Source organism: Rhinoraja longicauda, chromosome 5 (assembly GCF_053455715.1).
Source record: "Rhinoraja longicauda isolate Sanriku21f chromosome 5, sRhiLon1.1, whole genome shotgun sequence".
NCBI classification, from domain to species: domain Eukaryota; kingdom Metazoa; phylum Chordata; class Chondrichthyes; order Rajiformes; family Arhynchobatidae; genus Rhinoraja; species Rhinoraja longicauda.
The window spans coordinates 60,171,115-60,187,361 of record NC_135957.1 but is presented as its reverse complement, the minus strand read 5'-3'; the positions used below and the strand labels follow the sequence as shown (position 1 = coordinate 60,187,361).

The 16,247-nt window shown below is 43.5% G+C and overlaps 1 protein-coding gene across 4 annotated transcripts in view; it reads left to right on the top strand.

Annotated features, from left to right (window-relative positions):
* The first annotated feature begins 402 nt into the window (after positions 1-402).
* LOC144593695 (amine sulfotransferase-like) overlaps positions 403-16,247 on the top strand; it is a 79,357-nt gene continuing 63,512 nt past the window's right edge. For 3 of the 4 annotated variants that reach the window (XM_078399651.1, XM_078399652.1, XM_078399649.1), the window contains exon 1: positions 15,149-15,291. The gene's annotated coding sequence lies outside the window, so the exon portion shown is untranslated. Of the gene's footprint in view, positions 517-15,148; positions 15,292-16,247 lie in introns of those variants that run through there. The other variant, XM_078399650.1, reaches the window with a different exon arrangement.

Sequence of the window (16,247 nt, the reverse complement as noted above, 5' to 3'; positions counted from 1 at the left end):
AGGGGGGGGTGGAGGGGGAGGGGTCGTAGGGGGATGGGAGGGGAAGAGAGGAGAGGGGAGGGGGGAGAGAGGGGAGGGGGGGAGAGAGGGGAGGGGGGGGAGAGAGGGGAGGGGGGGAAGAGAAGGGAGGGGGGGGGAGAGAGGGGAGGGGGAGGGGGGTGGAGGAGAGGGTGCTGCACCAATGCAGGAGAGGTTTGGCCCCACTTGATCTAGTTTCATCTAAATCTCTTATGTCTCCAACAAGGTAATCAAGCAAGGTAATCAAGCTAACATATCAATGTGAACTGGCCCGGGAGTGGTAACAGAGCAGAGTTTCTGATCGCGCAGTGGGGGAGGGAAGGCGGAGATAAGCCTGACCAATACATTTCTACAGTGGAAGTGGAGACTGGTGTCACGTCGCAAATACTTCAAAGACATCGTTCGTCTATTGGACTTGGGGTCAGTTGTGAGCACTGGGAAGGGCAATTGACTTTGGAGCCGAGGCGGATTTTCACTGCGGGTATTATTCGCAGGCCAGTGAGTACATTGCATGTTTGCACTAGTAAGGTGTAACCCGTTTACTGTGGGGAATAAGTTAACATAAAGAGACCCCATTGCTCCTACCATAAGGCTGCTTTAAGTAAGTCTAGTTTGTGACACTGCTCACCGCAGAGGCAAAAGCCCATTGCATTTCAAGCCCACCACTCGAGAAGTATGTGGCAGGAAGTTCTGTTTTAAATATGACTGTGTACCAAATGTGCTTGGGACTTTCCACTTTGTAAGACCATATCATCTTTCTACAAGCAAGTGTCGTGGACCTGCGAAAGGGCGCTCCCCAAAACCCACTCACCAGCCGGACCCGAAAGCTGAATCGGTTTCCATCCAATCCCTGCCTCTCTACAAGATTGACATATTTTAAAATATGTTTCATTTTCCCCGGCGTGTTTGGATCGAGACTAGACCCCCATTCTACCCGGTTTGTCCGGCCAGGGGGGGCTTGGCTCGGCTCGGCTCGGCGCAATCGGGTTTGCAAGTCCTCTCCCCTAGAATCAAAGCACAAAAACTAATCAGCAGGTGCTGGAAATCTTCAACAACAAAAAAAAGTGCATTGCAGGGAATACTCAGCAGGTCAAGCCGCATCTACGGGGAGAGAAACAGCAACACCAACGTGTTGGGGAATGTTAGCTCTGTCCCTGAAATATTAGCTCTGTCCCTCCGCCCACAGAAGTGCCCTGATCTACTGAGCGTTTCCGCGTTTCGGGCATGTTTCTTATTTGTTTGTTTGTTTCCATTGCAATGTGATCATTAGCGGGAGCTTGGTTGCATATTCTTGACGGAAGTTAGCTCCAGAAAGGGTAATATTGCATCTCTGACACTTCAATATTGGAAAACCAGTCTCAAACGAGGCAGTACCTAAACGCGCTGGATGGAATAGCTCAGCGGGTCAGGTTGCGTCTTTCGAGAATGTGGACAGTTGTCCTCAAGAGATGCCTTGCCTGAACCGCTGAGTTACTCCGGCACTTTGTCTCCGATTTTTTTTTTTCTGTGTCAGGAACTGATCATTCACCTGACGCAATGGGCAGAAATATTGGTATTGTCTATTATAACATTTTTTGTTGCTCCTGTTGTCATGCTTTTTACTTCTGTAGCAGTCTGCATAACTAAATATCTATTTGCTCAGGTATTGACAATTTAACTGAATGAGCATCTGAGGCTTGCTTGTATGTATACTGATCTTATCTACTTGTTGATCCCAATCAATTTAGTTTGCATCCTTTAAAGAATTTTAATAGTTTTATTAAATATAATTGTCTGCAAACTACACTGGAAGATTGTCAGGAATGTACGATGAAAAGTGTGCCACCTTTTCCTGAGTAGTGTCACCAGTAGACACAGAGTGGCGAGAAAAGGTTTGGCAGCTTGCCTTCAAGAGTGATGGTATTGAGTACAAGAGTTGGGACATCATATTACAACTGTACAAGACATTGATGAGACCACACTTTTTTGTAATTGTTTGCATTTCCAGTTGCTAAGCTATATTCAAAACGTCATTAAACTGGAAAGGGTGCAGAAAAACCCCACCAGGACGGGAGGGTTTGAGTTAACAGGACAGGCTGGATAAGCTGGGCTCTTTTCCCTGGAATGAAAGAGGCTGAGCAGTGACCTTCTCGAGCTATATAAAAATCATGAGGGACATACATTCTGTGAATGGTCACGGTTTTTTCCAAATGGTTGTAGAGTCTCACACTAGAGGGCATTGAAAGGGAAAAGATTTAAAGGGCAGCATAGTGTTGTAGCAGTAGTGTTGTTGCCTTCCAGCGCCAGAGCCTGACTACGGGTACTGTTTGTGTTGAGTTTGTGCATTCTTCCTGTGACTGTGGGGTTTCTCCAGGTGCACTGGTTTCCTCCCACATTCCAAAGACGGCAAGTTTGTAGGTTAATTTGCTTCTGAGAATGTCCCTAATGTGTAGGATAGTGCTGGTGTATGGGGTGATCGCTGGTCAGTGCAGTCTCAGTGGGCCAAAGGGCCTGTTTCCACACTGTGTCTCTAAAGTAAAGTCGAAAGTCTAAAAGGATCTGAGGAAAACATTTTCATACAGAGGGTAGTGAGTATGTGGATCAAACCATGATAAGAAAATATTTCTGTTGCATCTGCTGTCATGGATTTACTTCTGTAGCAGTCTGCATAACTAAGGGTTCGGTGAGTTAAGGGTTCGGTGAGTTAAGGGTTCAGTGAGTTAAGGGTTTAGTGCTTTTTAGTAATGGTACAGTTTAAAGGATTAAGATTTTTAAAGTGGGAGTGAGTTGATTTAATTTGGGGGTAAGACATGTCAGTTGAGATCGGCCCCTTGGATTGCTCATCCTGCAACATGTGGGAGATCAGGGATATTGTCGGTGTCCCTGATGACTACGTGTGCAGGAAGTGTCCAGCTGCAGCTCCTGGCAGACCGCATTGAACGGTTGGAGCTGCGGTTGGATACATACTGGAGCATCCACGATGCTGAGAAGGTCATGAATAGCACGTACAGTGAGTTGGCCACACCGCAGGTAAACGATAAGCGGACAAAAAGGAAACGGGTGGTTACTAGCCAGTGTAGCAGTAGGCAGGTAGTGCAGGAGTCCCCTGCGGTCATCTCCCTCCTAAACAGATATATCATTTTGGATACTGTTGGGGGAGATGGCTCATCAGGGGAAGGCAGCAGCAGCCAAGTTCATGGCACCGTGGGTGGCTCTGCGGCAAAGGAGGGGAGGAAAAAGAGTGGAAGGGCTATAGTAATAGGGGATTCAATTGTAAGGGGAATAGATAGGCGTTTCTGCGGCTGCAAACGAGACTCCAGGATGGTATGTTGCCTCCCTGGTGCAAGGGTCAGGGATGTCTCTGAGCGGCTGCAGAACATTCTGGAGGGGGAGGGTGAACAGCCAGTTGTCGTTGTGCACATTGGCACCAACGATATAGGTAAAAAGCGGGATGAGGTCCTACAAGGTGAATTTAGGGAGCTAGGAGATAAACTTAAAAGTAGGACCTCAAAGGTAATAATCTCTGGATTACTACCAGTGCCACGTGCTAGTCAGAGTAGAAATAGGAGGATATTTCAGATGAATATGTGGCTTGAAAAATGGTGCAAAGGGGAGGGATTCAAATTTCTAGGACATTGGAACCAGGAAGAACCAATATTCAGGAGGGATAGACAGAAAGGAAAAGGAGGTGGGGTAGCGTTGCTGGTTAGAGAGGAGATTAACGCAATAGAAAGGAAGGACATTAGCTTGGAGGATGTGGAATCGATATGGGTAGAGCTGCGAAACACTAAGGGGCAGAAAACGCTAGTGGGAGTTGTGTGCAGGCCACCTAACAGTAGTAGTAGAGTTGGGGATGGCATCAAACAGGAAATTAGAAATGCGTGCAACAAAGGTAAAACAGTTATAATGGGTGACTTCAATCTAATTATAGATTGGGTGAATCAAATTGGCAGAGGTGCTGAGGAAGAGGATTTCTTGGAATGTATATGGGATAGTTTTCTAAAACAACATATAAAGGAACCAACGAGAGAGCAGGCTATTCTAGACTGGGTATTGAGTAATGAGGAAGGGTTAGTTAGCAGTCTTGATGTGCGTGGCCCCTTGGGCAAGAGTGACCATAATAAGGTTGAGTTCTTCATTAGGATGGAGAGTGACATAGTTAATTCAGAAACAACGGTTCTGAACTTAAAGAAAGGTAACTTTGAGGGCATGAGACGTGAATTGGTCAAGATAGACTGGCAATTGATTCTTAAAGGGTTGACGGTGGATATGCAATGGAAGGCATTTAAAGACCGCATGGATGAACTACAACAATTGTTCATCCCAGTTTGGCAAAAGAATAAATCAGGGAGGGTAGTGCATCCATGGCTAACAAGGGAGATTAGGGATAGTATCAAAACAAAAGATGAAGCATACAAATTAGCAAGAAAAAGCAGCCTACCAGAGGACTGGGAGAAATTCAGAGTCCAGCAGAGGAGGACAAAGGGCTTAATTAGGAAAGGGAAAATAGATTATGAAAGAAAACTGGCAGGGAACATAAAAACTGACTGCAAAAGCTTTTATAGATATGTGAAGAGAAGAGTCCTAATCACTCCTGATGTGAGGTGGTATTTGAGAGTCAAATAGATAAATGGGTTGGGTCTCAAGTACAAAATGAAGGGTACTAGTGGACAAGATGAATTTTTAACAACGTTCCAGCAGTTTCACCATCAACATTTTGCTTTAAAATGTTTGATTTATTTAATTAATTGAATTAAAAATCCCCGGTTGCCATTGTAAGATTTAAACCTAGACAAACAATAATCTAGGGCTCTGATTGCATTTTATAGTCATAGAATTAAAAAGCACAGAAAAAGGCCCATCAGTTCAACTCATCCATGTCAACCAATTTACCTACTTGAACTAGGCTCATTTACTTGAGATTGCCCATATCCCCCTAAATCTTTCCTATTCAGATATTTGTCTCAATAACTTTCAAATATAATTGTACCCACCTCTACCATTTCTACCCACCTCTACCATGAGGCTCAGTACACATACAAGCCCCGAACACTCCTTCCATTTAATTGGTCAATTCTTTATCTACAGTTAGCACACTGTTATTTATTACAATTTTAGATATTTAGAAACATAGAAACATAGAAAATAGGTGCAGGAGTAGGCCATTCGGCCCTTCGAGCCTGCACCGCCATTCAATATGATCATGGCTGATCATCCAACTCAGTATCCCGTACCTGCCTTCTCTCCATACCCCCTGATCCCTTTAGCCACAAGGGCCACATCTAACTCCCTCTTAAATATAGCCAATGAACTGGCCTCAACTACCTTCTGTGGCAGAGAATTCCACAGACTCACCACTCTCTGTGTGAAAAAAAACGTTCTCATCTCGGTCCTAAAAGACTTCCCCCTTATCCTTAAACTGTGACCCCTTGTTCTGGACTTCCCCAATAACGGGAACAATCTTCCTGCATCTAGTCTGTCCAACCCCTTAAGAATTTTGTAAGTTTCTATAAGATCCCTCCTCAATCTTCTAAATTCAAGTGAGTACAAGCCGAGTCTATCCAGTCTTTCTTCATATGAAAGTCCTACCATCCCAGGAATCAATCTGGTGAACCTTCTCTGTACTCCCTCTATGGCAAGAATGTCTTTCCTCAGATTAGGAGACCAAAACTGTACGCAATACTCCAGATGTGGTCTCACCAATGCCCTGTACAACTGCAGAACCTCCCTGCTCCTATACTCAAATCCCCTCGCTATGAATGCCAACATACCATTCGCTTTCTTCACTGCCTGCTGCACCTGCATGCCTACTTTCAATGATTGGTGTACCAAGACACCCAGGTCTCGTTGCATCTCCCCTTCTCCTAATCGGCCACCATTCAGATAATAGTCTGCTTTCCTGTTCTTGCCACCAAAGTGGATAACCTCACATTTATCCACATTATACTGCAGCTGCCATGCATTTGCCCACTCACCTAACCTATCCAAGTCTCGTTGCAGCCTCCTAGCATCCTCCTCACAGCTAACACTGCCCCCCAGCTTCGTGTCATCCGCAAACTTGGAGATGTTGCATTCAATTCCCTCGTCCAAATCATTAATATATATTGTAAATAGCTGGGGTCCCAGCACTGAGCCTTGCGGTGCCCCAGTAGTCACTGCCTGCCATTCTGAAAAGGACCCGTTTATTCCTACTCTTTGCTTACTGTCTGCCAGCCAGTTCTCTATCCACATCAATACTGAACCCACAATACCATGTGCTTTAGGTTTGCATACTAATCTCTTATGTGGGACCTTGTCGAAAGCCTTCTGGAAGTCCAGATATAACACATCCACTGGTTCTCCCTTATCCACTTTACTAGATACATCCTCGAAAGATTCTATAAGATTCGTCAGACATGATTTACATTTCATAAATCCATGCTGACTTTGTCCAATGATTTAACCACTTTCCAAATGTGCTACTATCCCATCTTTAATAACTGACTAGCATTTTCCCCACTACCGATGTTAGACTAACTGGTCTGTAATTCCCCGTTTTCTCTCTCCCTCCCTTTTTGAAAAGTGGGGTTACATTAGCTACCCTCCAATCCTCAGGAACTACTCCAGAATCTAAAGAGTTTTGAAAAATTATCACTAATGCATCCACTATTTCTGGGGCTACCTCCTTAAGCACTCTGGGATGCAGCCTATCTGGCCCTGGGGATTTATCGGCCTTTAATCCATTTAATTTACCTAACACCACTTCCCGTCTAACCTGGATTTCCCTCAGTTCCTCCATCTCATTTGACCCCCGGCCCCCTGCTATTTCCGGCAGATTATTTATGTCTTCCTTAGTGAAGACAGAACCAAAGTAGTTATTCAATTGGTCTGCCATGTCCTTGTTCCCCATGATAAATTCTCCTGTTTCTGACTGCAAGGGACCTACATTTGTTTTAACTAATCTTTTTCTCTTCACATATCTATAAAAGCTTTTGCAGTCAGTTTTTATGTTCCCTGCCAGTTTTCTTTCATAATCTATTTTCCCTTTCCTAATTAAGCCCTTTGTCCTCCTCTGCTGGACTCTGAATTTCTCCCAGTCCTCTGGTAGGCTGCTTTTTCTTGCTAATTTGTATGCTTCATCTTTTGTTTTGATACTATCCCTAATCTCCCTTGTTAGCCATGGATGCACTACCCTCCCTGATTTATTCTTTTGCCAAACTGGGATGAACAATTGTTGTAGTTCATCCATGCGGTCTTTAAATGCCTTCCATTGCATATCCACCGTCAACCCTTTAAGAATCAATTGCCAGTCTATCTTGACCAATTCACGTCTCATGCCCTCAAAGTTACCTTTCTTTAAGTTCAGAACCGTTGTTTCTGAATTAACTATGTCACTCTCCATCCTAATGAAGAACTCAACCTTATTATGGTCACTCTTGCCCAAGGGGCCACGCACATCAAGACTGCTAACATACCCAGTCTAGAATAGCCTGCTCTCTCGTTGGTTCCTCTACATGTTGGTTTAGAAAACTATCCTGCATACATTCCAAGAAATCCTCTTCCTCAGCACCTCTGCCAATTTGATTCACCCAATCTATATGTAGATTGAAGTCACCCATTATAACTGTTTTACCTTTGTTGCACGCATTTCTAATTTCCTGTTTGATGCCATCCCCAACTCCACTACTACTGTTAGGTGGCCTGTACACAACTCCCACTAGCGTTTTCTGCCCCTTAGTGTTTCGCAGTTCTACCCATATCGATTCCACATCCTCCAAGCTAATGTCCTTCCTTTCTATTGCGTTAATCTCCTCTCTATCCAGCAACGCTACCCCACCTCCTTTTCCTTTCTGTCTATCCCTCCTGAATATTGAATATCCCTGGATGTTGAGCTCCCAGCCTTGTCTCCGTAATCCCAACTATATCATATTCATTAATAACTATCTGCACATTCAACTAATCCACCTTATTACGAATGCTCCTTGCATTGAGACACAAAGACTTCAGGCTTGTTTTTACAACACTCTTACCCCTTATACAATTATGTTGAAAAGTGGCCCTTTTTGATTTTTGCCCTGGATTTGTCTGCCTGCCACTTTTACTTTTCACCTAGCTACCTATTGCTTCGACCCTCATTTTACTCCGTCTCTCTGCTCATGCTCCCATCCCCCTGCCACATTAGTTTAAATCCTCCCCGACAGCACTAGTAAACACTCCCCCAAGGACATTGGTTCCATTCCAGCTCAGGTGCAGATCATCCTGTTTGTACTGGTCCCATCTCCCCAGAACTGGTTCCTAGAAATTTGAATCCCTCCCCCTTGCACCATTTTTCAAGCCACGTATTCATCTGAAATATCCTCCTATTTCTACTCTGACTAGCCCGTGGCACTGGCAGTAATCCAGAGATTATTACCTTTGAGGCCCTACTTTTAAGTTTATCTCCTAGCTTCCTAAATACACCTTGTAGGATCTCATCCCGCTTTTTACCTATATCGTTGGTGCCAATGTGCACCATAACAACTGGCTGCTCACCCTCCCCCTTCAGAATGTTCTGCAGCCGCTCAGAGACATCCCTGACCCTTGCACCAGGGAGGCAACATACCATCGTGGAGTCTCGTTTGCGGCCGCAGAAACGCCTATCTATTCCCCTTACAATTGAATCCCCTATTACTATAGCCCTTCCTCTCTTTTTCCTCCCCTCCTTTGCTGCAGAGCCACCCACGGTGCCATGAACTTGGCTGCTGCTGCTTTCCCCTGATGAGCCATCTCCCCCAACAGTATCCAAAATGATATATCTGTTTAGGAGGGAGATGACCGCGATGTAGCGATCAAGAGATATAGTGGCCTGTTTTTCTCCTCGTAAAAACAGTCTAACATATCTTCCATCCGTCCTTTTTTTACTGTCAAGAAGCAAGAGGTTCATAAGTCACAGGAGCAGAATTAGGCCATTCCGCCCATCGAATCTGCTCCACAATTCAATCATGGCTGATCTATCTTTCTCCCTCAACCCCATTCTCCTATCTTCTCTTTGACACCCTTACTGACCAAGTACTAATACCAAAGAGGTATTAGGATCCATTTTCTGGAATCGGGACATAGCCATGTAGATGTTGCAGAAAGCCCAGGGTTTTCTTTGTTATGAAGCAGCATGGCTCTCAAGGTTCATCAGAGGCTTCAACTTGAGCGGCTTCTTGACCCTTCTAATTCCATAGATCTTCATTAGATAATTCTCTCCCATGTGATTCAACCAGCTCTTCTATGTTGTCTTCATCAACTTCCAAATCCAGCTGCACAATAAGCCTCACAATTTTATCTGCCACATCCTCGTGGGTCTCATCCTTCTCAAAATTGTTGAAGCCATGAACAAACCGCAGACATTTTGTTTTACCACATTGAATGCAAACAATTCTGGCTTACCATTTCCCAATGACTTTGTAATGTTGATAATTCCTTCGTAGACATTATACAACATACCAAAGTCTCAGAGTGTCCTTCTTGGTGGTTGCCAATGCCTGCTGAAAAGTAGCGCGTAAATTGCATGCTTTGAAATTTACTCTCACCCCCTGATCCATTGGCTGGATAAGCAATGTTGTATTTGGTGGCAGAAAGATGATTTTTACTTTCAGATGAAAATCGTCCAGATAAACAGGATGAACAGCAGCATTGTGTATAACAAGCAAAATGAGATATCATTTTCACAACAATATTTTTCAGCTTTGGGGATAAAACGTTAACAGACCAGTCTTGAAATAGTGGAATAGTAACCTATGCAGTAAAGTTCCCTTACTGATCCCTTTGAATGCACTTGGGTTCTCACCGTGATAAACAGGCAATGGTTTAAGCCTGAAGTCACCCGCTGCATTATCTCCAAGTAAAAGCGTGAGTCTTTCTTTCGCTGCAATGAATCCTGCCATTGTTTTCTCTTCCACTGAAATGTACATGCAGCCAGGCATTCTTTTCCAACCCAGTCTCATCTACATTGTTGCATCGTACAACCACCTTTATTGATCATTTCTTTCAGGAAACATTTCGGCTGCTTTAGCTTCACAGCATGCAGCCTCACCACTCACATTAACATTGTGGAAACTAGCACAGTTAAGCCAACCATTGCTAACCATATAACCTTTTGGAGCATTTGCTTGCTTTTCCTTGATGTCTTCATAAAGATAGAGCTTTTTCCTGTATCGTCAATAGGCTTAATGGCATGCACCTTTGTACCTGGTCTTACATCCACAAGATAAGCAATTTTTCCATTTCATAAAAAGTACCAACATGCTGTTTTGTTATTATTGTGGACATTAAAGGTGAAGATCTTTTCACATGTTCTTTAATGCGCTCAGCATCTTTCACTATTGTATTCCCCGTCAATACCGTGAGACCGAGTTTGCATGCAATGGCCGATAAATTGTCAAGAGAAGACTGGGAAGTAGCTGATGCCATTCCTTTTTCAAAGAATTTTGTTTGAGGCTTTTATATTGGATATGTAGGAAATGGAGGGATATGGATATGAATCATTTGCAGACAGATGAGATTAGTTATCTTGGCATCAAGTTCGGCCCAGACAATGTGGGCCGAAGGGCCTGTGTTCAGAAGCTGAATTAAATAATTGGTGTCAACTGCATAGTGTCAAAGATGTGCTTGAATAAAGGTCAGCACCAAAAGTCAAACCTTAATGACTTCTGTGAGCATTTTAAAAATCCTGCAGAGTATTTCAGTGCAAATGTTGTGGAATCTTGATATTTAATCCTTTGACTTATTGAGATGCTTCCATGAAAATCAATAAAACATTGATCCAACCTGTGAAAACTTAAGATCCAGTGGATCCTGTGAAAATATAAGACCCAGTGGATCCTGTTGTTTTATCTCAGTGTATCACTATAATCTTTGAAATAATTTTATTTTTACATGTCATCCTTGGTTCGTCAGGATTGAGGATGACTTGTTCTATTCAAGTACTGTGAGTTCTGAGATAGCTGTTGAGGCCATCGAAGGAACTGAAGACTCTGTCACAAATGATTTTAGTTTTAGTTTAGTTTGGTTTATTATTGTCATGTGTACTGAGGTACAGTGAAAAGCATTTTTGTTGCTTGCTAACCAGTCAGGGGAAAGACTATGCATGCTTGATGGAGTAGGTGAGTAGAGGGTTTGTGACATGCTGCTTCCCACTATCTATGTTGGGCTTCTGTGGGTTCTTGATGGTCTAGAGGCCATCCTAAATACTCCCAAATTGGGAAGTCATGTGCCAGAGATTTCTTGGGGTTGGGAGAAATTTCACACTCTTTCAAGGTGGTCTTAAGAACAATCTTAAATACTTTCTTATATCTATCTATTAATCTCTGGAATAGAATAGATTAATCTAGAATAAAGAACAGAGCTCAAAATAGAGTGTTTGTTTTGGAAGTTCGATATTGGGAATGCGTACAACATGGCCTGCCCATCATCATTGTGGCCTCGGTCCTGAGGTTATTGGTTTAGCCTGCATGTGATTTTATGGAGACACCATTCTAGTGAGGAATACGTCTCAGGGCTAACAAGGGGACAGGAATCACAGCTGCTTGATATAATTTGAGTTTAGTACCAGATTTGAGAACCTGACCCTCAAGCACTCATTTTGTTGTGTTAACCCAATAAATTCCATGGTAAATTTCATCCTCATATCATTTTTTCTACAATGACAACACTGAATATTGTCATTATTGCCTTTCTATTTCTAATACAATTTGATTTGTTTGTGCTGGAATATTCGGCAACATTAAGTGCGGCTTAAACCACCTTCAATGTACTGATACAGAAACTGTATTAATTGTCTCAGTCGTATGCTGTGAACTATTGGTGCAGCAGTAAATAAAAACTGAAATTAATTTTACACAAAGAGATCATTTAAAAAGGATAAGTTCTGTATAGCAGAGATTATGGTAGTTTGATATGATTCACTACTTTGCTGATGCGAATTTCTTGATAAGGATTGCAATATCCTTATCATATATATACAGCCGGAAACAGGCCTTTTCGGCCCACCAAGTCCGTGCCGCCCAGCGATCCCCGTACATTAACACTATCCTACACCCACTAGGGACAATTTTTACATTTTACCCAGCCAATTAACCTACATACCTGTACGTCTTATGAATGCTGAATGCAGGAGGCATGTCCTTAAGGGGGAGGTGGGGGGGGGGGGGGGGGGTGGGGGAGGTGGGGGGGGGTGAGTTGACATGAAAATGGAGCCAAGGTATTCTTCAGGAATAATTCACCCTTCACCAAGGAGCAATGCCATAACCTGACAAGATATGTTATGGTAAGTGTTCTATCGCTGTGAACTGCACCTTACTTTTACTGGCACCCAACATAACCAGCTAGTACACTCACACCATTCAGATAAAAACACAGGCACAAACCTGTAACCTGTCCTCTTACGCCTGTTACACTCCCTCCCTCTGCTCACTCATCATGGCTTATGATAGTGCAAATAGCAGTAGAAATATGAAAATATTGTACATTCACCAAATTAGCAGACCTGATATGTTAACCGGCGACTTAGTTCTCCAATGATGACTTGAAAATAATAGGAGGTGGAGTCTAAGAGAGAGAACCTGCAGCGTATTTGATTCAGGAAGACTTACAGATCCAAAAAAAAAGGAGATGGCTGAAGAGATGGCACGGTGAAGTACCCTACAATCTGATCACAGTGCAGGACGAGATTTATTGGACGCACACTAATGATCAGCATTAGTAAATCTATCAACAAATATCATATGCAACAACAGCACACTTACCATGGGGGACTTTATCAAATGTCTTTCTAAAATCCATGGAGCCCACCACTCTCCCCTCATCGATCACGTTCGTTACTCTGCAAATAACTCAACCAAGATGTTGTGATGACCTGATGTGTACAAAGATATCCAAAGTGGCCAATTTTCTTCCAAATGGGAACAAAAAACTATCCCCAAGATCCTCTCCAAAACATCCCTAACCCTGAAGTTGGGTTCACTGGCCTATAATATCTGGATTTTATTTACTACGCTTTTTAGAGGGCTTAGTCTATTTACTACCCTACCGAGAAATGTGAGGTGTTGCATTTTGGGAAGTCCAACATGAGCAGGATCTACACAGTGAATGGCAGGGCTCTGGGGAGTGTTGTAGAGCAGAGGGATCTAGGAGTGCAGGTGCATGGTTCCTTGAAGGTTGAGTCGCAGATAGGTAAGGTGGTCAAAAAGGCTTTTGGTACATTAGCCTTCATCAGTCAGAGTATTGAGTAGAGAAGTTGGGAGGTCATGTTGTAGTTGTATTAGACGTTGGTGAGACCTCATTTAGAATATTGTGTTCAGTTGGACATCATGTTATAGGAAAGATGTTGTCAAGCTAAAAACGGTACAGAGAAGATTTACGAGGATGTTGCCGGGACTAGAGTGTCTGAGCTATAGGGAAAGGTTGAGTAGGCTGGGACTCTATTCCCTGGAGAGCAGGAGGACGAGGGGTGACCTTATGTATAAAATAATGAGAGGAATAGATCGCATAGATGCAGAGTCTGTTGCCCAGAGTAGGGGAATTGAGGACCAGAGGACATAGGTTTAAGGTGAAGGGGAAAAGATTTAATAGGAATCTGAGGGGTAACTTTTTCACACCAAGGGTGGTGGGTGTATGGAACAAGCTGCCAGAGGAAGGACCATCCCAATGTTTGAGAAGCAGTTAGACAGGTACATGGATAGGACAAGTTTGGAGTGTTAAGGACCAAACGCAGGCAGATGGGACAAGTGTAGCTGGGATATGTTGCCCAGTATTGGGCTGAAGTGCCTGTTTCCACACTGTATCACTCTATGACTCTAATCACCACTATCACATCTGCCTCCACCACCACATTGAGCTGTGCGTTTCACACACCCACCATCCTCTGCGTAAAAAAAAACATGCCACGCATTTCTCCTTTAAACTTGGCTCCTTACCATAAAGTCCTGACCCTTGATCAAGGACTAAGGTCTAGATGCCCCTGCATCTACCCATGCAAAAATGTTTTGAATATCTATCCTATCTCTATCTTGCACAATTTTATGTACTTGTATTAGGTCTCTCCTCACCCTCTTGTGTTCCAGAGAAAACAATCCAAGTTTGGCCGGCTGCCTGTCAAATCCATTTGAAGATGGCTTCATTGTCAGAACGTCAAACAAGCCTAAGACCTTGCCCATGCCATTATTTATTCTGAAAGCAATGCCCTTTCTTCTCATTATTATTTTGTGGAATTTTGTAATTGCACCTAGTAGACCGGGGGTATGCTGAACATAAAGTGTACGTTCTAGACTTTTTAATGTATTAGCACATTTTTAGTCATAGTCAGAGAGTCTTACAGCATGGAAATAAGCCCTTCGGCCCAACTTGGCAACACAAAACAAAATTCTGCATCTACACTAGTCCCAACTACCTGCGTTTGGCCCATATCCCTCTAAACCTGTTCTACCCATGTACCTGTCTCAATGTTTCTTAAATGCTGCAATAATACCTGCCTCAACTACTTCCTCTGGCAGCATGTTCCATACATCTACCACCCTTTGCGTGAAAAAGTTACCCCACAGATTCATATTAAATCATTTCCCCTCTCACCTTAAACCAATGTCTTCTGGTTCTCAATGTGTGTACAAATGAGTGTACATTTAATACTGCTGCTTTGAGCTATGCTTTACAATCCTGCTGCTCCTTGATTCAACCATTACAGGCCAATTCAGACCAACTGGCAGCCAGGGGTTTCAAAAGTGAACTTCAGCTGTTCACCTTTAACAGCTTAGCTCTTTTCAGGCCTACACCGTTTGACCAGTTTAAACCAGCATCTGCAGTTCCTTCTTACACACGGTTTGACCATAGACGGTTTGTCCGAAATGACCTTGACATTTGATATTGTCAATATTGATTTTTTATTTCAGAAATATATTTGAATCAAAAATCAGCTTTGATTCAAAGAATATATTAAGCAAATATAATTATCTTTGTTGATTGTGCCAACCAATTCAATACATTCATTTATAAACTGCTAGCATCACCTATTGTGCCAATCTGCCGTATTCACTTGTGGACTTCTCCTTGCAATGGTGGACTGATAAGTTTCAGGCAGATCTAAAATTTTCCATTGAGTTAATGATCTTCCAGCATTAGTCAATGTTTGCTTCAGTGTGTGATAGCCCACAGAGCACACAGCCCTGTGTTACATGGCTGCTTGGGACAATCCTCAAATAAAGTCTTTTCTAGACTTTCTTGGCAAACACACAGACTACAAGGAGTTGGATGCCCGTCTCAGCTGTATGACAGCCACCTCAAGGGATGCAGACGGTAAGATTAAGACTTTGTCTGTGCCTGAAAGAACTGACTTTTCACTAGCGAAGGAAAGTTTTATGTTTTTTTGAGGAACTGGCAATGAAGCCTTCGACAAATGGATTTGACAGCCAGCTCAGGGAATTATCCAACACCATCAACCTTCTTCTCTAGTGTGGGAAGAAACTGCGGATGCTGGTTTAGACCGAAGTTAGACACAAAATGCTGGCGTAATCTTACTGGGACAGGCAAATTTCTGGAGTGAAGGAGTGTGATGTGAAACCGCCTGCAGAGCACAGCCAAAGTCTGTTCCAAAATTATTGGACTCCCTGTCAGAGCCCTCTCCACCCTACGCGATGCTAAGGTCAGCTGGCAGGATTTTACAGGACCCCTCACACGTCCTGTGCTCTGCCTTTGAGTGGCTCCCATCAGGACGCCGGCTTCGCTGCCCAGGCTGTAGGACACAGAGGAGAAGGGCAACATTTGTCCCCAAGGCTGTTCAGCTCCTCAACTCCCAACCACCCCTGCCCCACTGCTCACCCTGCTAATCCCACCCCCCCCCCCCCCCAATAGTTTTTGTACGACTCTAAATTCCTTTGTAAATTGCCCCATGGGGACAAATAAAGTGTTTTTGAACTTGAACTTGAACTTTCTCAAACATGGATAGTCGTATCCTTGAGGAACGCAAAGTTATCAAAGATCTACCTTTTAGGCATGTTCTTGTATTCCATGTCCTGGGAAAAGCAGCCAACATAGTTGAAGACATGTCCCACCCCAGTCATTCTTTATTCTCCCTGCTCCCATCTGGCAGAAGGCACAGTAACTTAAAAGTATGCACTGCCAGACTCAGGTACAGCTCTTCCCCTGCTATCAGGCTTCTGAATGGTCTGTCCATACGCTAGTGTTCAGTTTGATTCACTCTACCCCTTTTTGGGCATTGGACTTTGTCGATGGAACTGATGCGCTACAATACT